The 24,637-nt window shown below is 35.7% G+C and overlaps 1 long non-coding RNA gene across 1 annotated transcript in view; it reads right to left on the bottom strand.

The window, feature by feature from the left end:
- The window catches only part of LOC121295261, a 104,087-nt gene extending 80,045 nt beyond the window's left edge, over positions 1-24,042 (bottom strand). The window contains exons 1-3 of the long non-coding RNA XR_005946893.1: positions 24,001-24,042; positions 20,169-20,236; positions 14,564-14,705 (exon numbers count right to left, since the gene is read on the bottom strand). This is a non-coding gene — a long non-coding RNA (uncharacterized LOC121295261). The remainder of the gene's footprint in view (positions 1-14,563; positions 14,706-20,168; positions 20,237-24,000) is intronic.
- Positions 24,043-24,637: the final 595 nt, after the last annotated feature.

The raw sequence follows: 24,637 nt of genomic DNA, 5'->3' as shown, positions 1-24,637 counted from the left end.
TTCCCCCGCCAAATCAGTCTCAGTTTACATTGCTATTGGGTTGTTTTATTGTCACTTTAGGCTGAGTATGGGTGTGGTTAGTGAGGAGGTGGAGATAATTGGGTTGGTGTGACATCCATTACTGGATTTAATGAGTAGGCAGTGAGGATATAAATATTGCTGGAGCAGTTGATTGAGCAGGCAGGGAGAGGGTAGCAGGTGCAGTGATAACAGATTGGACGTGCGTGTGGATAGTGCTATAGACATTTAGTGCCGCTCTAGCCCTTATAGTAGACTGTAAATAAATAAGCCAATCACTCCCCGGGAACATAGGGTTAAAAACTTTTGTCCATGTTTTTGTTTTTGAGTTCTGGAAACTGATGACGGGCCCGATGATACAGGATAGACCACATGCACTGTATTTACACAAGACATCTAAGGCCATGTGTTTACAATTGCTCTATTTACTGTATGCCATATACCTGTATGCAGAGTTACTAGACACATATGTGGGATAAACAATATGTACACACAACTGTTACTTTCATTACATTATCGAATGTTTTTCTTGGAACTTGAAATACTTTACTGTCCAAGTCTGTATACGTTTATCCATTTTAAATAACAGGGAGCCAAGAGACTAGTTATAAAACAGTCCAAATGCAAAACATTTATTTAGATATTGAAAAAATACACATTCTATTGGGCTAGACTACTGGAAACCTAGAATAATATCCTAATTCTATAAATACAGCTAACCAGAATCTAAGGTTTTATCCAGTAATGTATAATCACCAGCTGAAGAAATTACTTTTTGAATACTATACAGTTGACTTTAACTTTTGTATTTGATTCCATGTTATAGCTGAAAGGAATACATTATTTTGATGAAAGTTTCATGCTGTTGAGCTGTACAGCAAGGTCTTCACAGATGCGGTCTGTCTACAAGAAAACAATAAAAAAAAAAAAATTTAGTTTTGGGAGTAAGATTGCTTTTTTAAGTGATATATACCGATCTAAAGATATTCTCAGTTCTCAATACCATTGGGCAATATGGAGAACATACAGTATACATGTTCAGTGTGATTTAATACAATGTAAGTGGTCTAAAGCTGTCGTTGCATGGAGTGTGTGGGTTGCATGCTCAAACCAGAAACGATGCCCAACTCAAGAGTCTGTCTTAACCACTGCACAAAAAAGCCAGGCTATAGAGATCTGAACTCACCTGCACAGGTTAGCATCCTCATTGCACAGCACTGCTTAGCAGAGCAAAAAGACTGTAAATATCCAAGCAAAACTAAACATTTTGTGCTCCACAATAAATGCTAAACAAGGTCTGTCACTCTGCTAAGCGAAGCTGCAACTCCAGGACTCTGCTTAAAAACGGACCCAAGACAGGTCTCTGCCTGAAAACTGACCCAAGAAGTGGAAGCAAGCTGTAAACAACTCACTACCCCAAGCAACGAGACTGAGGCCCGGCTGGAGCACTACCGTAAAACTTACAGAGACACTTATCAGACAAAGCAGTCCTGGTCTGCTGTATAACTAAAACCACAGTATCCAAAAGAAACTGCCTTGCTACCTGCGTAGCTAAAGATTCAGCGAAGAGGACAGAGCAGAAGGGCACTGTTGTAGATCATATACCAAAGACTGAAGAGTTTGTTGCAGCTGTTGTTGATTCTATTGGGAATTGAAAGCTTTGTTGTCTAGTTTGATCCAATGTAGGATTGAAGACTTTGTTGCTCAGAGGAAAGTTTTTGTAATGGACATTTCAACAGATTGAGTTTCCAAGCCAGCAGACCAAAAGTCTAAGCTTCAAGGAACCGTTGAGTATAATTCCAGTTGCATGTTCCTTTCATGAAGCTAAATTAATTAATTACAACACATTCACATAGAATTGAGCTGTTAATTTAGTTTGCACACTTTGAGTGTAAAATAACTTTTAGTGAAACTTGATGAAGTAACTATAATCTACCTCATATTATTGTATTCAGGATTTCTTTACAAGTAAATTTGCCATATCCTTAATCTATATACCATTAATAAGCTTAATGTGATTGTGGCAAAGTGGTTGATTGTGTGCAGGTACAAGTGATTACAGAACAGACTTACTACAATTGTAATCCAGGTGAAAAGGATGGTTTTATTTAGTCCTGTGCCTGACAGCAAAACAAACAGTTAATTAATAATGGAGATGAGTAATACAGCGGTGTGTATTACTTAATTTATAATCCCTGTGTAGCCCCGCAAACAATAATAATGTTATTATTATACACCCACACAAAACAGATACATTTTAGTGAATTAGTGCTAGTGGTGCAAATAGAGTTTTGTTTGTGACAAAGGTGCAGCGTTGTGGCCCCTGGCGACAGCTCCGGAATTGTGTTAACTGTGTGGTAATGTGCAAAACAAGACGATACAGTTACAAACAAACAAAAAAACAACACTCATGGTTTTCAATACCAACACACTTTACTGTCCTTCTGGCTTTAACTCACTACAAACCAGTGCAAAGGAATTGGTTACGATTCTCCGCCCCCCTTATATGCTCTCACGCATGACCCCTTGGTAAACATATGCAGCTGCCTTTACAATTTGCGGCTGCTACATTGTGTCCCTTCCAGGTCAATATGTTCTTGCTGAGGGGTCTCACCTTTTTCCAGACTGACCGACTTCCAGACCCAGGAAAAGAACTGTCAGGTAAGCCCATCAAAATAACTCTGTCCTCGGTTAGTACTCTCACAGGTTGGGAGGGAGATTTACAACCAAGGTTCATTGTATTTCTGTCATAGTGATATATTCCCTTCCCACATAGTACAAAGCCTCGGTGTACTTCTTGACAGCAACCTCTCCTTTGATGCCCACATCTCCTCCGTGGTCAAATCTTCCTTCTACCATCTTAGGAACATCTCCAAAGTCCGTCCCTACCTTTCCCTCCCGGATGCGGTGATACTTTATCATGCGTTTGTCTCCTCTCGACTCGACTACTGCAACTCTCTATATGGTGGTCTCCCGGCACCCACCATAAACCGGCTGCAGCTAGTTCAGAATGCTGCTGCCAGGATCCTTACCAGATGTAAAAAATGTGATCACATCACAACCCCCATCATGCCCAGATGCCCTGTCTACCTGTAAAGTTCAGGATTATGTTCAAAACTCTCCTGCTCGCCTACAATGCCCTTCATCACACAGGTCCCGAGTACCTCCTCAACCTGCTGACTCGCAATGTCCCTACCTGCAAGCTGAGGTCCTCTGACTCTGGCTTACTTGTTATCCCCAAGCAAAAGTGCATCACACTTGGACAGCGCTCATTTAGCTTCATGGCTTCAAATCTCTGGAACTCTCTCCCAGCTTTGGTTCGTGATGCTCTGACTGTAGCTCGCTTTAAATCAACTCTCAAAACCCATCTGTTCTCTCTTGCTTTCTATGCTCCTTAAGCTTGATATCTGTTATTAACTGCTGCTACTATTTCACATATTGTCACTATCATGAATTCTGCACTTTCCACTGTATTTAATGTACTATTTCATGTATTCTGCACTTTCCACTGTATTTAGTGTACTATTTCATGTATTATGCTACTATCATGTATTCTGCACTTTCCACTGTATTCAGTGTACTATGTATTATGCTACTATCATGTATTATGTACTTTCCACTGTATATTATGTATTATGCATTTCTCTATTTGAAGTATTATGGATTTTCTTGTATTTATTGCATCTTGTAAAGCACTTTGTGATGGTGTTCCACTATGAAAGGCACTGTATAAAATAAAGATTGATTGATTGATAGTCTAAGATTGTCTGCATCATTTCAGTTGAGGCTGTGCTTGTATGTGGGCGTGGGTGTGTGTGAGCAATTTACTAGCTACATCATAGCTTGCTTGAGCTGCTGCAGTGGCTGCTTTGTGTGTGAGGAGACAGGCAGTGTCATATTTCAATTGCCTGCTAATCAGCATTAGTGCAGTGAGAGCTTTGGACTTGTGTTTTGTGCTCAGACACTAAGAGATTTATTTTCTGACTGTTTAATATTTGTGTACTTAAATAAAATGCATTCCTTGTGTCTAGAGTGTGTATGAGTGTTCATAAAAAAATCTTTATATCTTTGTAACACATCAATTAAATATTATTAATTAGAGAACTAATCAACCCAGATAAACTCTAAATTATCAATTATTGAATTGTTCCTACAAGTCAGTGTTCCCTTTGTTTCAGAACCCCTGCAGTTGGAAAATATGAAAATATTTATTAAAAAAAACTATGTTTGGGGCTTGACATTTCCTGAATTCATGAAACATGAACTAAAATTACATTAAATGAGTTGTCATGTTCACAGCTCAAAAATCATCCCAATGATTTTCCAATGGAAATTTCAAGGTTTCTATCACACTGCAAAGTAATTTTGTGCGCAGTATAGGAGCTCAGTGGCACGACATGCCGGGCAAAGGCAAAAAATGGATTTCAGATATTTCATTTGCACTTGCAAACTGATGTGATGTAAAATTATAACGAACTCTAAATTGTAGTTTTTTAAGTATGCACCATGCAAAAAAAGCTATATATATATATATATATATATATATATATATATATATATATATATATATATATATACACACACACACACACACACACACACACACACACACACACACACACACACAGTGCCTATAATAAGTATTCACCCACTTTGGACTTTTTCACAGTTTGTTGTGTTACAGCTTGAAATCGTGATGCATTTAAATGGGGGGCTGAAAAAAAAAATCAGTTAAAAATAAAAACCTGAAGTCTTCTTTAGATAAGTGTTCACCCCCTTTGCTATGGCACTCCTAAATAAGCTCAGGTGCAATCAATTGCCTTCAGAATTCACATAATACATTAAATGGACTCCATCTGTGTACGATAAAAGTGGTTCACATGATTTCATATTAAATACACCTGTCTCTGTAAGGTCCCACAGCTGGGTAGTGCATTCAAAGCAAAGATACTACCATGAAGACCAAGGAGCTTTCAAAACAACTCTGGGATAAAGTTGTGGAAAGGCACAGATCAGGGGAGAGGTATAAGAAATAAATCGAGCCTGCAAGCAACCTTGTCTTCTACTGTATGTAAAAAAAGTCCATGTTTCAGCTTGACAATGTAGTGTTGTACACATACATGCATTCATCTCATTCTTTTAGCTTACTTAAAAAGGTTTTATGCTGTGTTTTGGCATTCTATTTTCAAGCAGCAAGTAAACTCTTTGAAATCCATGTGATATCCTTTTAAAATATATCTTCTTTGAGATCCTAAAAAATATATATAGATAGGGGGCAGGCACTTTGCCACATACACCCCCCTTTGTGCGTAGCCCACATGGCTTCAATGGCCTCCCCCCTTAGTCACAAAGTCTTGGTTTTTAGCCCTGACCCAGGAACAGGGGCAGTAATGGGCCAAGATCCTCCTCCCACCCCAACAATACTTGATTTTGTACTTTACCCAGGCAATGCAATCATGCCTCCTAAATACATAGTACACAGTAGTATCCTGCAAGATAGTCACTGATTGCACTAGCATAATACTTTTATACTGTATATCAATGGGGTGTATGGCCACCGTGGGCAGCCAGGATGACACTTCACTGTGGTACTAGCATTCACTCATGCAGGTGAGGTAAAATAAAGTGGTGTTAAATGGGCAATAGTGCTCCACCTCATCATTCTCCATTAGAAACCTGACATGATTTAGTGATACTACTGTACTGGCAAGATGGCTTGCTTAATTGTTTTGCAACTATTTTAGAGGAGACAATTATCTAGTCATGGATGTCAAGATATTTAATAAGCAATGGGCCTGAAAATGGTAAAATGGGGAACAAATGTCCCCCTCATTCTGCATTTATTCATCTGCCTTAATATTACTATATTATGGATATGAATATGAGTGGCAACCAGGTCATCGTATGCTATACACTCTATAAATAGCAAAGGATGATTCATATATCACATTTGATTAATTATTTTACCCCCAAAGTTCTCCCTGTCCAATTACATTTTCTCTCCGCAGCAATTCCTCACACAGCTCAGGAGAACTGAAGGTTTAGTGGGAGTCATCTGATCCCCTGAGAATGGAGGGCAAAGGTCAGCCCCTGCAGGTGTCCACTTGAGACACCAGGCGTCTGGCCAGTAGGATCCACTGTAGTGTGGTAAGGAGTCTTTGCTGATTTTGCCTTCCTAAGCCACAGGAGCGCCAGACCCAATACAATGCTCCCTAAAGTGTTTTCACCTGTGACCTGCGTTTCAGAAAAGAGGAGTTTCAGTTGCAGGGTGGCATGTGCTGTGCATGCTCATGTTATAATAAAAGTATCACCCCTGCAATGGCCTTTAATGGTTACACTCTGGTATACCTGATTCTGAAATTGAGGCCACATGTGTGCTTAAACTTCTGAGTTTTAAAATGTCATCAAGAGGTGAGGACTGAAATAGAAACAAAGCAACTCAAAACAAGAGTAAGGAGAAAACATTAGGAAAACAAAAAATTGCATTCAAGCTAATCATCAATCATTAATTTCACCACATAGCTCAATTGTATATTTTTTAGTAATAACAGACTGATTTATAGTAACTGTTGGATACAAATGTAGTCATATCCTTTAGCTACAACTATTTAGTATTGACAGGGAAATGTGTGTGTAAAAAAGAGCTATGGAGATGCAGACATCAAGCAGACAGATTCATGTACCATGACGAATTGCATTAAATATGCATGTTAAATTAACTACCTGTATAATGCTGTACAAATAAAGTATACACATTATTCATTTGCATTGTTCCACATCATTGTTATGCTTGTAATTATGGTTATTTTAATGGTAAGTCATTCTAGAGGTTTACATACTTCCCCATTAGACCCTCTAATGGGAAAATACATTTGTAACACTAAGCTATTGTCCTGCACTCAGCATGTCAACATATAGACATGATAAATGCATATGCAGCTGTCACATTAAAGGATAATTTGGGGATTTATTACACTCTTGTTTAAGTATATTTGGTTCATTTAAAAAATGTCACATTTTCTGTGTTTGTTCAAGCAGACAGCATTAAAAGTGTTTCTATGTAATATATGCACACAAGCAAGGAAGGAAATGGGTTGTTTTTAATATGTTAAGGCTCCCATGACCTATGTATATGTATATCTGTGCTATTAAGAGATTACAGTAAGTCAAATATGCAGCCATCAGGATTTTAACTGGTACAACATGTACAAACTATATAATTCCGGTTTTGGCTCAGTTGCTTTAGTGGCTGATTTGGTTTCCCATCAGATCATTTTGCTAATCTATAAAACGCTTTATGGTCCTATCTATCTTTCTATACTACTGATTCCGATCTCTCTTGGGCACTTGCTGAGGTTAACTAGTGTTGGTTTCTTTATCCCCTTTGTAAAAAAAAAAAAAAAAAAAAAAAAATGTTACTCTGAGAGGTCGCTTTTAGTGGTTGTGCACCACAGTTGTCATGTAAACTCAACCTGTAGATCTTAAAAATGTATTAGTAATTTAATGTTATTAAATGTACAGATATATTTATCAAGCATATTGGCATAGTATGGTGTTTTATAAGATGTTGTTAAAGTGGTAGAGGAATCTTTCATTACACTGTTGTGCTGTTTAAATAACTATAAATATGCTTTAACTGAGCCCCTCTCAGTGTAGATCATGGATGCCCACCCACCTTTAACAGTGAGATAGATATATATATATATATATATATATATATATATATATATATTTATATATATATATATATATAATATATATAGATATATAGATATATAGACACACACACTATGTCATGTGTGTATAATACCATCTACCATATTATGCCAAGATGCTTGATAAATATACTTGTACATTTAATATATATATATATATATATATATATATATATATATATATATATATATATATATATATATATATATATATATATATATACATAGTACTGTGCAAAAGTTTTAGGCAGGTGTGAAAATATGCTGTAAAGTAAGAATGCTTTCAAAAATGGACACAAAGTAAAGTGAGTGAACAGAAGAAAAATCTACATCAAATCCATATTTGGTCTGACCACCCTTTGCTTTCAAAACAGCATCAATTCTTCTAGGTACACTTGCACAAAGTCAGGGATTTTGTTGGCATATAGTCAGGTGTATGATTAAACAATTATACCAAACAGGTGCTAATGATCATCAATTCAATATGTAGGTTGAAACACAATCATTAACTGAAACAGAAACAGCTGTGTAAAACTGGGTGAGGAACAGCCAAACTCAGCTAACAAGGTGAGGTTGCTGAAGACAGTTTACTGTCAAAAGTCATACACCATGGCAAGACTGAGCACAGCAACAAGACACAAGGTAGTTATACTGCATCAGCAAGGTCTCTCCCAGGCAGAAATTTCAAGGCAGACAGGGGTTTCTAGATGTGCTGTCCAAGCTCTTTTGAAGAAGCACAAAGAAACGGGCAACGTTGAGGACCGTAGACGCAGTGGTCGGCCAAGGAAACTTACTGCAGCAGATGAAAGACACATCATGCTTACTTCCTTTCGCAATCAGAAGATGTCCAGCAATGCCATCATCTCAGAATTGGCAGAAAACAGTGGGACCCTGGTACACCCATCTACTGTCCGGAGAAGTCTGGTCAGAAGTGGCCTTCATGGAAGACTTGTGGCCAAAAAGCCATACCTCCGACGTGGAAACAAGGCCAAGTGACTCAACTGTACATGAAAACAGAGGAACTGGGGTGCATAAAAATGGCAGGTGCTCTGGACTGATGAGTCAAAATTTGAAATATTTGGCTGTAGCAGAAGGCAGTTTGTTCACCGAAGGGCTGGATAGCGGTACAGAAATGAGTGTCTGCAGGCAACAGTGAAGCATGGTGGAAGTTTCTTGCAAGTTTGGGGCTGCATTTCTGCAAATGGAGTACAGGCAGATACTTAACCATCATGCAATACCATCAGGGAGGCATCTGATTGACCCCAAATTTATTCTGCAGCATGACAACGACCCCAAACATACAGCGAAAGTCTTAAGAACTATCTTCAGCGTAAAGAAGAACAAGGAGTCCTGGAAGTGATGGTATGGCCCCCACAGAGCCCTGAACTCAACATCATCGAGTCTGTCTGGGATTACATGAAGAGAGAGAAGCAACTGAGGCTGCCTAAATCCACAGAAAAACTGTGGTTAGTTCTCCAAGATGTCTGGGCCAACCTACCTGCCGAGTTCCTTCAAAAACTGTATGCAAGTGTACCTAGAATAATTGATGCTGTTTTGAAGGCAAAGGGTGGTCACACCAAATATTGATTTGATGTAGATTTTTCTTCTGTTCACTCACTTTGCATTTTGTTAATTGATAAATATAAAGAATCGTTGTCAGTATCTCTCTCTCTATCTCTCTCTCTCTCTCTCTCTCTCTCTCTCTCTCTCTCTCTCTCTCTATATATATATATATATATATATATATATATATATATATATATATATATATATATATCGGTAATCTCATCATCTCATCATTCTTCCAAAAAACAGTGACACAGATAAGTCAAATAAATCTACAGATTAAGACAACACCGGAACTGTGTTGATAGACAGTACTCCTAACATTCCGCTAGCTGTGCTGCCAGCTTCTACAGAGGTACATGAAGCTTTTAACAAATCACATAGAAAAGTATGAGCGCAGATTAGCTGGGTTTATGTGTGGTAGCGAATGTTGCTACATTCGTCATCTTGTAACATTATATAACTCTTGAAACATTTGTTACCATTTCATTTAATGTCCAAATTAGTAAATAACTGTAGAACTTGGGGGGGGGGGGGGGGGGGGGGGCAGTGTAGTAGTACAGTTTTTGATTGTTGTTGCCAAGTTTAAATAACCAGTTGATTATAAATATATAACCTGCTTTACTATTTGACGTAGTTGTTAAATTGGATTCATTTATCCATAGAAATACTTCATACCAAATACGCCCACCCACTTTTAGAAAGGCTCTGGCGCCATTGGTGTAGATGCCAATTATACACTACTCTTCCCCATAGTTTACTGTTGTTCTACAGCAAATACTTTTTCCTTTATTCATGAGCTGATGTGATTTTTATATTTAATCACTGGAAAGGATAAACAAGGTTTGAAATAAAAGAAACATTCTTCATTTCTAAATGTATTCTTCCAAAATCTTGGCTTTTCGAAACAATTTTCTGCCATTAAATGAACCCTGTTAATTTGGCACTTTCTTATGAGAAACAGAAGACAATCTAAAGAATACATTATTTATATGTCCAATTACACATGTGGGAAGACAGCCTGCCTTTTTTTTTTTTAAGCATATCAGTGCTTTAAAACAACTGGAGATTACAGCCAAAGTGCTATAATCCAGAGTTTGAAACTGACATCAATACCTATTTTCCATCAGGCCTTAAAAACAATTTTAATTTGCTTTAAAATGTTAATTTCAAAGCTTTCTCTGTATAACAGCGATGATTTAATAAACAGGGTTTAAACATCAGAGGATTATTCCTTTAGCCACAATTTTCTAATTTTCTCAACTATTTTAACTAAACTGGAGGTGCATATGAAAAATAATAAACACCACACTAGACTCTCATTTGGAGCACTGGTAAATACCTCTAATTAAAGCCATTTTCAAAAATACCACTTATCAAATGCGTTGTGTTTATAAAACACTTAAAGTAAAGACACATGTCTGGTTCTTATGATAAAATCTATCGTCAATGAATCCAGAGTCTATAGGCTAAATGGGGGATCCCACATACTAAAATGACCAGAGAATCAGTGCAAAATGCATCAAGAAATATATTGTTTTGCCAATTTGAGAAGCACCAGGATATCATTTAGTAATTTGCAATAAGGTTCACAAACAAGCAAATACATTTTCTGTGCAGGTTGCCCTTGCTGACATAGAAATTGTAGTTTGTATCTTTGTATCATATTCAGCTTAGCACTGCTTGAAATTCAGAAAGGCATGTAGACACCAACATAGTGCCAGAATGGATCAGACCCAAGGGACAAAGTCAATTGAACATCTGTGTGGGACAAGGACCTGTACTCTACATAGGAAAATACATTATAAATGTGTCTGTGTATGCTTAGTTTACCAATTGAACTGAAATGCTTGGTTATTTTAGTTGTTCCAACAGAATGTAACAGTACAGACATTTAAAAAAAAAAAACCCTAACTGACATGATGATCGACACATATTAAACAATGCAGTATATTAGAAGCTCTTCAGAAAAGGTTATGAAAAAATAAGTACATGTATATAAATATTTACCATTGCATTGCAAAGTTATTCCAAAATTAAATTTAAGAAATCTCCTTCTGGAACAGATAAAAAATAAAAGAAAACACTGCTTTTTCATTCATATTAACATGAGTTTTTGGCCTACTCAAGTTCTGCTAAAATTTGAAATACAAATCTCTAGGATAAAAGTACAAGATGTCGCAAAATCCCAAATCCTTAAGTTTATGAGTGTAATAATTTCACACGCACATCACAACTGGCTAGGCAAGCAGCCAAGAACTTGCTTTCTGTGTATTTAGTATTCCAAGGCTTTGCTCTTTTGTCTGAAGCTGATCACAGGGTAATGGAACAAAGCTCAGAAGAGAAGAACTTGAAACAATCACAAAGACTGGGGATCATTGCCATGCCACTAAACAGCTCTTCCCAACATTTGGTTCAACTATTAAATCAAATTCTCTAAGCATTACCATTGACAAGACAGTTGTACCTTGCAAGTCAGTTTATGCAATGTAGATTCTGTGCAGGTTAAATAGTTTTTTTCTTTAATTAACATGCATTGCAATGAGCACTGATTTGTTTCAAAGCCTCCCTCTAGGTGCTGGGTGGCAGTCCGGTGCTAAAATGGAAGTAAAGGTAGAAGAAGTAAGAGGGTCAGGGAATGGCAAGAAGAAAAAGGTCAGTCATTAAAGAGACTGTAAAGTTAAGGGAGAGAGAAAAAGAGTGGAGAAATCAAACCACCAATACAGTGGAAATCAAACCACTGTAACTTAAAATAGTAAGACAAAAGCAACATATAGCCACAAATGGTAAAATGTATGAGACTTTTTAGAAGTTGTTTAAGATGTCTAATTAAAGCACTAACATTTTTACATGAGTGCCTATTGTTTCTATATCACTGACTACTGACATGCTCACATCCTGAGGTTTTTATACAGTTAGATATATAAAGGATATAAATTACAAATATTGAGGTGTTCTACTACATTTACACATTACCGTATATGCATACTGTTAAAGTGATATTGAAAAAATATATGTTACTGATTTATTTATACATTTATAGGCTACATTTATACCTGGTTTATCGTCAGCTTATTGATGGTTGATAATGCAAATTTGTATACATGACTTATTATGATACAGTATATGAGTGGGATAGAGGCTTTTTATTTATTTATTAATTTAGATATTTCAAGATTTCGAAAAGAGACGAAACGCAGACACATGTTCTCAGAAGATATCCCAAAATGACCCAAGGTTCTACTGCCTGATATTTTCAGTCATCATGGTATAAAGCACATTCTTGGTTAGAATGCCCTCAAAGCAATGATGCGGTCTACTGATTTTCCTGCCGATAAACCCAGCTTTCACTTCAACAGGAAACCAACTGGAAAAAGACTATGAATAAAGATGGGGTATTTGCTTTGCATGTAAAGTCACAGTAATCATGCACATCCAATGAGAGCCTGGAAAGACTACAAGAAAATGGCAGATACTAACAGCTCTATATTGCAGCAGATCAATGAAGGATACAAGAATAAGGTCAAAGAGAACCAACAATGAATCAAGACTATTGCAGACGTAGTCAAAACAGTCAGAAATTCTACATTTGATTTACAAGCACCACCATCAGAATGAAATACTCCAATGTTTGGCAGACATGGTCCGAAAACACATCGTTGATGATCAAATCTCCATAATAGCTGATGAAACCAAAGATATAAAAAACAAAGAACACTTGACTGTTATTTTGAGGTAAGGGCAATATATGAAAGCTTTTTACATTTCCAGAAGCAGAGAGAGTGGATGCTAAATGATTGACAAAAACAGTAATTCATTGTTAACACTAGAACTGCTGTGGTTATACTCATACCTAAAACCTCTGCCAGCAGTCAGTACAACTCAAAAGTTTTATTCAAGCACATCATATGAAACATCTGCATGCCATATTTAAATGAACAATTAAACATAAAAGGGTTTATTTTCTGACTTGCCACATATAAAGCACTACTTCAAAAGAAACTAATGTGTAAACAGGTATATGTATATACAAAACTATAAAAACAAAAGTAGATTAGTATCTTAATGTTTCTGCTGAAGCGCTGTGGCTAGCTTCAAGATGAAATCTCTCCTACTGATATTTTCCCCGATGCATTCCTTGTGCAAAATGAAGGAATTGATGCTGCCATATCCAATAGGCTTGTATGTAAAATAGAATATTGTAGGTTATATTTAAAATAAAAACACATATATTAAAAAAGACAGTGAAAATTATGACTTTGGTGGTTCTACGTGGGTGTGATTATAACTTCCTTATTTTCGTGATCCTCCGTCAAACGTCGTCAGGTCATTTAATACATGTACTTAGGAAAAGTCATAAACGGACAACCGCATAACTTGTTGACATGCAATGAGTAATTTAAGTTTGAAAACCATCAAAATGACTTCAGCAGCGGTTCTAGTGTTAAGAAAAATGTTATCTTGACTACAACGAGAACCTGGTAGGTCATGATGGAATGACAGAAATGAGTGGGAACATGCTGGGGATTCAACAAGGATCAAGGCAGTTGCAAAATATGCTTTCTATGTTCACTGCTAAGGATACTGCTTAAACAGTCATTGTATGTACAGTACAATAAGTCCAAGAAGCTGCAGATTTCTTTTCTCTGTTTATACATTGTACGTGTTCATGTCTGTCTCTTATGTGCATCACAAGTGGATGGAAATCCAAAAAGAGACACATGAAGGCATGTCAAGAAAGCTTCAAAACTTAAATGATACATGATGCACTTGCAGGTTCTTTGCATGCAGAAATAGGTTTTTTCCAGCAGTGATTCATGTAATAGAACATATCTGAAGAACAACATTCAGATGGAGGAATAGATTCAAATGGCTTATTTTCTCAAACTGAAATTGGGTTCATCAGCCCAGTCACTAAAACTTGATTTGGCCAAAGCAACTGGCTTCATTGTTGTTGTACATGAGTCACTTTGGCAGGCTTGTGGTGAACTTCACTTTGATAATATCTGGTCAGAGGTTGTTGATACAGTCAATGGCTGCAATGTAGCCATTTCAGAAAGTGGAATAAAAAAAATGGATCAATTATTTTTTAACCAATCAAAGCATATCAATATATATATATATATAAAACTCATTATTTTAAACTACTTTACACAAGAATCATTTTAGATATTTAACACATGCATTAGGCTAGGCACATCCTTTTATGCTGTAGTTCCAATGTGGCACTTATTTAGATTACATTTTTATTATAAATCTGTTACCTCTGAGATAGTGATGATAGCTTGTCCAATGATCTGCAATTCTGGATCATTCAGTATCTCTCCCTGTTCATCATCACGTTCCATACTTTCTTGAAAGATGTTCTCTGTATCTTCATCCTTCACCACTCTCCCGTCATTGTCACTGTCAATGATACAGTACATATGAGAACAGTATAGTAGTACTGAATCTTCTTTAAATGAGACAAAAAGTTATATTTATATCATTAGCTTATGTTACCCGCAATTAGCCTGTAAAAAATAAAAATAAAAATCAGGATGTATGACTCACAAAAGACTGACAGCTGTGGAAATCATCCACAAAACACCTCCTTTGCAAGATTAGGGCTAGCAGTAGTTACCAAGTTGTTTATTTATTTATTTGTTTATTTATAGAAAAAAAAATTAAAAAAAAAAACAGTTTATCTTAGAAATTGTAATCAGCATCTGTTTTTGATTTCTTTAAATTTGTACAGTATAGCATTTGCCATCAATACCTAAATAGATACCATAACTTGTGTTACCTTAACTAATATAAATTTGTCCTCATGCTTAGATTCACTACACTGTTTTCTGTTTAGTCATTACAGCACATTCAGGGGTTAAAATAACCCTGTGGCATCAAAAAAGCTCTCAAACATGTCTTCTCTCCAAATACAGTTGCTACACCAAAGTTTAAACATGAACCCATCACCTGGGACGCAGGTAACACAGTGTAACAATTTTTTTTTTTTTTTCCTGGGTAGTAAGTGTTATTTCCTAATTGCTTATGCCTCAAAAATATAGAAAATGGCTATTATTCCCCACAAACTTTGCTTTTGTGACCAGAACAGGGATATTTCAAAATATCATTATTTCCAATGGGAAAATGTGTGTCTTTTCGTTCACATAAAGTCAGAAAAAAACAACATATGAATCCAAATGAACATGCATTGACTACAAAAATGACTACAAAAGATTTAGAAGTGAGTAATTTTTCAAGATTTACGATTATACTGTAAATACAGTATATATCCTGGTCACAAAAGCAAAGTTTGTGGGGAATAATAGCCATTTTCTATACTTTTGAGGCATAAGCAATTAGGAAATAACACTTACTACCCAGGAACAAAAATTGTGTTACATAGTGTAATCAAAGAATTAATAAATGCAAAGATATTGACTGCAAAATCCCATTCCTTCAAGAAAGGGCTCACTTGTGATCAGGGTGGTTCTCTTCCACCTTACGCATTAGCCAAGTTGCTTTGTAATGAGGAACCTTCATATTCCTGATTAGTACTCAACCGCAATGCCTCAAGGAAGAAGGTACAGAAACAGGATGGGTATATACTGTACATCACAGATATGTTACATATGAAAAGAAAGTGTTAAAGGTTTGCCCATAAACATTACACATACAGTCCATAATCAGGAAATTGAAAGAGACTTCTCAAGGTTCCACTCAGAACAGATATTGTTTTATAGGTTTTCTTTACTGTCTGCAGCCAATAATGTAATGTGATTACAAAGGGACTTCAAAGTAAAAGAATAAGTATGTGGTTTCATCCTCACAAAAGATATTATTTCCCTTGCCTGCTACATAAAATAAGTTTATGCAATAAAAATGGCCCTTCATGGTCCTGCTGTCCCATAGGATTGTTCTGTCTATAGCAGTACTGATAAGTTGACTACAGACTTTATAATACGCTAACTATAGGAGGTATAAGATAAGTGTAGGTAACTATACTAGGTAGTCATTCAACACAGTCCGGTTGGTGGTTGTCAAAGACTTAGAGGTACAGTGACAGTAATACATGTATATTTCTCCTGCTTACTCAGAAACCATTCTTTAATTTCCTATTTCATTCTCTGCTACTGTTTGTCCCTGTGTAGCTGAGTGATGTTTTAGCAACTGGCTACTATTAGACTCCTGCAGATGGGTTAATAATATTGTAATTGTATATTACAATTGAAAATAATTTTTTGTGTAAAATTGCTACTAAAAATAACTTCATTCAGAAAAAAATAGAGACAGGAGTTCAGTAGAGCAAATGTATAACTTCTGAACACAATTTCCAATAAACTATTAAAAAGGGCATGTTAAACATGTAATATTCTCTGATAGTTCACGGAATCATTTAGGTATTCTGTGCTATATATGTTTAAATTTACAAATCAAATTTATTGGTGCATAAAACAGGGGATTGGCTGAGGCAATAACAAAATAAGGTGAGCTTTTAATGGTCCCATGATCAACATACTCCTAAGCAATTAAATAACATGGTTCCAATAATCATGCAACCAACTTCAAAGTTAGTTCCGCAATGAACACCCTCAACAGCAAATTGTATCCTGAAGCGTGTATACATTGGTAACAATGTTATTAGAAAAATGATGAACGTTTGCTTTAAATTATAAATTGGAATTATCAAAATACTACTTTGTAGAAATTGTATAGTGACAGCAATTATTTGGTACACCTCTTTAGAACCGGTTTGATGTTTGAAATGTACTGAGGCGCAGTGCTAGTTTGCAAAATCGCTCCGGTTCTTTTATGATATCATGTTTACTCAAACATACTGCTGTACTTCAGTGTAAACATGATATAATATAGCATAGCAGCAATGTGCACTGTCAATGAAAGCATATAGATTATTTTCTGGGTAATCCTATTCAGTATGTGGGAATAATAATCCTCTGCATATGGTAACTATAACATATAGTAACAAACACAACAGCCTTCTGGAATAGTTCATAGGCAGATACTGATAAACTACAGGGTAGGTGATTTTGCAAGAATTAAGCCTTTCACAGGGCTACAGAAAATGGATCCCATATAAAACCACTGTAGTTGTATACTGTCTTTCATTCAGTATACAAAAGCTTGATCTGCAAGTGGAAAACTCAGTCATGTCAATTTATAGTTGACAATATTGCCTTCTTGAAATGTGGCTAGGCAGCCTGGGGCTATATTTATCAATCATGTATATGCACAAATTTCATTCTAAACTGTGCTTACGCACAGTCTTACAGAAAGTATGAGATATATCAACATACAATTTTGTGTGGAAATGTTCGTAGACTCACGCACACTCTGGGCCATGCGTACGATCATTTCTTTTTGTTAGAATAATGGTACTGCAAGGAAAAAAATCTAACCCCTATTATTCAGGATAAAGATCACCATCACTGCATAATGAAAAACAATTGCATGTATAGCTGAAATTTGACATGTATGTATAATTAGCCTAATATAATTATTAGTCACACAGAGGTATCAATATTGATTATCACCATCATGAATATTACAAACTAAATAGAAAACAATGGTGTTCATTGGTGAGTAACATCTAACTACACTTATCCACAGACCCTGTAAGAAGGAAGATATAACTTGACACATGCTCGTATACAGGCTGTGGTGGAGCGCCCCATTGGAATGCTTAAATTACGCTTTTGCTGTTTGCATGTTTCGGGAGGCACACTTCAGTATAACCCAGAGAAGGTGTGCAAAATCTTCCTTGCATGCAGCTTGCTGCAGAATGTTGCACTCAAGCATGGGCTGAACCTATCACCAGCAGACATCATGGACAATGGGGACACCGTGCCTGAGTTTAAGACTGCTGCCAATACAAAGAATCCCAACACCAATGCCATCCAAAGAAGACTGGCATTAATAAAATAACTTTTAAATGTATGCTATAACTGTTTTAGGTAACACTATTTTACACATTAGGGAACAGTCATATATTAGTAATCAGGGATCACAAATCACAGATAACCACTTTGCTAGCTTCTTATTATGTTTATTCCCAAAAAGCCTTATTAAAAGTTAATTGTCTCTTTTTAGAGGAATTGCACCTATTATGAAGTATTGTTGTACCTCGCAAACACCTTTTACAGTGGTTATCCATGATTTGTTGTTAAGTTCTACTTAATCACTAATAAACTCCTAACACATGCCTATTGTGTAATGCTTAAAAATGAAGTGTTACTCTAGTTTAACATAATAGTCTAAAATTAGAAATAAATATGTACCCTATTTGTTTAAAGAAAACTATTAAACATCAGACTCTATGACCATTTAATTAATTACTTGTATTGTGGTATCAGCTGGGAAAAACAATAAACAAGCTCACTTATGTTTTTACTAATGTATTCCAAAAAAGTGGTTATTTCACTTAATGTTATCTATTGATTTATTAATAGCATTATGTTTTTTCAGCACAGCCTCTGACAGAACTCTGGGGGAGCGGGTGGTAGGCATGGCTGGCATCTGTGACAGGAGTGAATTCCATGTTCCTTGCCATCTCTTGCTCTATGTGCACAAATATATCAATATTGCATTTAGAATTTTGACTCCTGATCATTTCATTAGTGTTTTAATTGTTTAATCCACTTCGTGGAGACAAATGCATTTAGAGTCAACTTAACAAAGATTTCATTAGCAAGGCAACGCCTATACATTCTGATATTGAGTGCTTAATGGATAGCATACAATGTGTTTTATATTTAAAAAAAAAAAAAAAGACAAAGGGCTTACCATTTTCTAAGGGGGCGCTAATTGAGGTCAGTGTCTCCTTCCTGCAACACACCAGTCAGCGCTGTCTCGCCTTTGATGCTACTAATTCTCATATCAAGGGGGAGAGCACTGTGTGGGACCGTTGATCTACATGTTTTTTTTGCCTTTTAACTCAAACCCTTTTTTCTTGACTTCGAGTGTTCGACTCTCTGATGATATGGAGTTCACTATTTGCTGCCAGGCAGCTTTCTTTCTCTGACTAAGCAGCTCGCTGCTGACCAAACCAAACAGTATTTATTGTTTCGCCTCTACTCCAGATACAATCACTTCTATTTCAGCATCTGTAAATCTTTTTTCTTGTATTTTCACTGTAGTTTTTTTTTTTTTTTGTAGCCATCTTAGTATCACTTCAGATACATGTAGCTTCAATGTATTATTTTTATACGGTTAAGTTAACCATATATTGCTAAATAGGGGCATTTTAAATGCAAACGCCACATGCAAACAACTTTAGTAACAATGAGATTTATTAACACCTGTTACTTAAACACATGTGTACGAGTGCCTTACGCAAGATTGATAAATCAGAATTTAATTGTGCGTGTGATTGATAAGTATAGCCCCTGGTTCTTAAGGGGAGCTGAGATTTGAAAATTATCTCCATAGATAACCCAGTTGATGTTTTGTTCAGAAGTATCTTTTAGAACAGGAGAGAACATCTTTACATGTCAACTATTTTTCACCAATATAGCCAGATCCTGGCCAAATTTCAAATATATTGCATTAAGTGATTAGGTTATAATAGAGACATTGCTATCTATCGGTTGACATGTATACTGTATTCAATGTTTTCCAGACACTTGATTTTTCAAACAAGGCATGGGTCAGAGAATAACTGACACCTTGAATCATCTCTTGTGAAGGTTAAGGTGAAGGCCAAAGAGATCAATAGAAAATAACACAAATAAGTATTTTGGTGATATTTCAGGAAAACGGATCAAGAGTAAAAATAAAATGTAGGAACAAAGTGAATATTCTGAGCGTTTCAGCCAAGTGTCTGTAAAGCTGTTCTTTATAAGAAAGCAGCTGTGTGGATGACAGTCTTACCTCAGAGAACAAAGCACTTCCTCCTTGGCAAGCTCCTCCATTGTTTCTATCCGCTCTGAGACAACTTCCTGGGAAATACAATAATGCTATGAAACATAAAGCTTGAATGCATAATAAAATCCCAGTCACAATGAAGGTGCTCCATGCAACAGATGTACAAACCACTTATCATTTTCTGTAAATAGTTTCCTATAAACTAGATATGTTAACATATTGCCAATAAAATATTGTGACAGTAATTTAACCAACAAGTATGCAGTTTGGAGTTGCAGTGCCCCAGTTGTGTTCTAGATGCCAATAAAAAAAAATTTTGTTGTTGTTGCTTTATGCTCTTCCTTCTATCTTTCCCATGACGTTGTTATGGTGCTAACAATATTTATTCTCTTGAATCTTCCTGACATTACATGAGTGTAGAATCCTAGTTGCTTGCTATGTTAGAGTACTTTCAGATTCCAAAGAAATCACATGAAAATGTGCTGTTAAACTGGATAAGTGTGTAACTGGAAAGAGGCTGAACCAGTAACCCCACACAGCACAAATGTGTGTATTAACCACAATGCAGAAGAGCTGGGATGTCTGTATATGTGGTTTAAAAGCTATTAACCTCATCCTGTCTCATCGAAAGGGGACAGAACTCGTAAAGCAAAGCAGTACAGAACACTGCCTGTTACACCTGATCTTTGAAGCATGTGGAGCCAACATAGTTCTATTTCATTTCCTGATCTTTCAGTAATTATTTTGGGTGCAAGTTCATAAAGTTCTGTCATTTTTTAAATAACAAATTCCCCCCAAAGGAAAAACAAAGAGTATACTGAAACTAAATCATGGATGAAACATTCAATAAAACTTACGTTTTATCGAAACTACTCTTCCTTGATCTATTTATCTATTTAATGAATATTGAATGTTTTACCTATTATATACTGTGTCTTCAAAAAACTTACTTTTTAAATACTGGGTTTGCTTTCAATTTCTTCTTAAGTGAGGTGGTTGGAAAAAATAACCACTAGGTGTGCAGCTGCAATTTCTGTCCCCTCTGAAACTGGTCATGTATAAAATCAGCTCACATCAGAAGCAGTTGCTTTAATCATTAACAACAATGAATAACACTGGTTAACTAGCAATTCATTAACAATTAATTAATGAACAAAAACACATAGATTTGGACAGCATCATGTGGACCACATGGAAATGTAACACCAAAACAAATTATTTTTGACAAAGCTAACAGTCAAAACTGGGCAATAGCAATACAATGCCATAAATCTGCAAATCCTCCTGATCTGCTGCAGCATAGTTTAATATAATTACATTTTGTATTAGTTGCAGAGCTTTTAAACAGATTAAATATAAAAAATAGATGATGATAGGTTAGCGTGTTAATAAGTAGTTAATGCAGGTACTCTATAATCTCAGAGAATTCGAAAAAGTTGAAGGCTCCTATACAATTTTTTTTCCTAATAGGATATGACAGGTTTAGTCATGCTTGGCCTAACTTTGCATGATCAATTTACCCTTTTTTTAAATTACATACTGCTAACGTATATTATGCTGGATACTGACCTAGATCTAGCTGCCCTACTTACTGATTACAGGGTGCACTGTTCACTTTCCAATGGGGTGTTTTACTGAGTACAGCAAAGCCTTAAAATTGTCTGACTCGAAAGACATAATCATTTGACCTACACATGTATAGCCGAACTCATCCATAAAGATGAACCTGTTTGGCATCTGCTGTTGTATTGAGACTGCTATTAGGATTCTCACTGAAGACCCACCATTTTACTTCCTTATCAGTCAACTTATATTTTCTTGATTAAAGGATGTCTGTCATAGATTCTGAATTTATTTCTACCTGAACTTGGAGATGCTCCCTGGTTACTGTGATGGTTCTGAAGTATGTGTCTCCTATAATTATCATCTCTGCCCCTAAGAATGAATCACTGTTAGGTGTACAAAATAATTTCGACCTTTTTTCATGCCATGGTCTTACAACGAAAGGCTTCCAATTGCAAAATTAACAACCACTGTCAAGTGTAACAGGTTCACAGCAATCAAAACCTGTTTCATGAATATTCAATTTTATTGAATCAATTAAAATATTTTGTGTTTAATACATTTTGTGTTTACCCTTTAAGCTTACCAAAATTGGTCAGGGAATAGACATTTTGTGGATACTTTTTTTTAGATATTAATATTAGTAACCAAAAGGGATTGATTAACAAGCACACTTAAAGAATAATTCAACATTCATAGTCCTTCAAACAATTCATTCCAAGCAGGTATCCAGTTTGTGCCTCTTTTTCAAATGAATACAACATGTTGTGGGAATCAAAGAGTATTCTATGTAACATTCAAAATTGCTCAGCTGAGAAGGTTTCAATTCCACAATATACCAAGGTTAGTGTTTCAAACCCTCACAATAAGTTTATAGAAAAACATCCCCCAATGCTTTGTGATTAGAGACCAGAAGTAAAAGGACAAAACTAAAATTAAAGGAATTACAAAGGTAAAAAAAACAAAAACTGATGTATTGTAAATCATGTTTCTACTGTACATGTATTTCTGTAAGTTAAGGATCGTCTATTGATTTCAATTTTAATTCCCATAAATTTGAATTTTAGAGTTTTAGGAACTATCTACTGGTATATTTAACAATTTACAGAAAACATTAATTGATAAAAGTAAAAGAAAAGTATTTTAAAATGATGGTGTCTTGCCAGTTTTAGTATTGTTCTATGAATATCATTAATTAAAAATGTTAACGCGAGGCGAAGCTTCCTCTGTGCTATTTTTACTGTTCCCACTAAAACACAATTTGTGGGTTAATATTGAAAATAATTAAAGTCCTACATAAATTGCTGCGAGATCTTAATTATGCAGCTCAATTAAGACCAAAGCATGAAAAATTGCATAAATGTAGTACCAGTCTAACACAAGCAACGTTTAATTTTCTTATTTCATAAGAGTACCGATCTGAAATGACAGAAGCGTGAAATAACTAAATACAGACATACCTCTTATATGCTAAAGAGAGTTGGGGGGGGGGGGGGGGGGGGGGGGGGGGGAGTGCATGTTAACTAATGTTATGGGTATAGTAGAATCTAGTTTTAATTGAGAGTAACCAAAAACACACTACATATCTAAACACAAAGCCATGACTCAAGGTTGTACAGCTGTGCTGGCTTACCTTTTTGTGTTTCAAAACCCTGAAATAGTCACTAATCAACTGGTCAATAATCATTAATCAACTGGTATAATCTGTAGTCAGACCTGTATTAAAACCAGCAGCACACACGTGTTCATAGTACCCATTCTGCTCAATCCTCTCTATATAAATGTGTATAGCAAGACTTGCATAGTCTTTATAAACAGGTTCTTACATTCACTCTTTAATGGAATTGCCAATGAAGAAACAAAAGCTGCATGTAAAACACAGACAATTAATTAAAAATAAATATACAGTCAGTATACCTGTTTAACTGATTAGTGTATTTCTTTAACAAAAGGAAAGAAAAAAACAGAATAGCTTTAAAATAATTAAAACAACTATGAACTTTATATTAGAAATGTTTCACAGAACCCTACGTAACCTTGACTAAAACCACATTTCAAAACTCAAACACAAGTGCACGTAAAAGCAAATTCAACTGTATTCAATTCAACAGGTTTTTTCAGCTAGAAAGAGAAACAGGAACCTTCATTGTGACAGAAATTAAATATAAATGAAGGCATTTAAAATTAAAAATACAAAATAAAGTATTATAATTGAAAATCCACACATTAATTAAAGAATAATTGTTTTTAAGCCTGAAAATAGCCTCATACACACCTTCCTTGGTCCGTCACTGATTAGTTTAGCCCTGAGGGAAATGGTAACTATAGTGACAGTGGGTGGGAAGCATTGGGTGAGTGTTTGTACATTAAAGCACTCACTATGACATTTAAGAATAGCAATCTTGGACCTCCTTTTACGTGAGAAAGGGAGACTAAAGTCATGCCAGCATTTAATTATTTTCACATAGTTATATCTACACTTAGAATAGTAGAAGATATTTTGTAACCAAGCAAGAGCAGTATACACTTACATACACTGGACATCTGATCAAAATAGCCAAACAAGTACTGTATGCATTAGTTTTACCAATTGACATGGATCAACTAAACAATGCTATATGAATAGATGTACAGTATATTAATGCATATCTTAGCCTGTGAGTTTGCATACTGTAAGTGCATTTTCAGATTTTACTATTATTACAACAACATCCTGAATAAAACTGAATAAAAGTATAGATATAATGTTCTAAAACAACAATATGCACTAGGACCCAGGAGAGGATCAAGCAGTCAATTGTTTTTTCCTATTGGCCAATGCCCATTATTTTCCCCAGGGGCCGTAAATATGGCGTATTTAACCTGAAGGTGAGTTTACTCACTCACTTAACCAAGGCTCTTTGTAAGTTGTT

Source organism: Polyodon spathula, chromosome 20 (genome assembly GCF_017654505.1).
Source record: "Polyodon spathula isolate WHYD16114869_AA chromosome 20, ASM1765450v1, whole genome shotgun sequence".
Lineage (NCBI taxonomy): Eukaryota > Metazoa > Chordata > Actinopteri > Acipenseriformes > Polyodontidae > Polyodon > Polyodon spathula.
The sequence above is the reverse complement of the archived record's forward strand: the minus strand, read 5'-3'. Positions and strand labels throughout refer to the sequence as shown.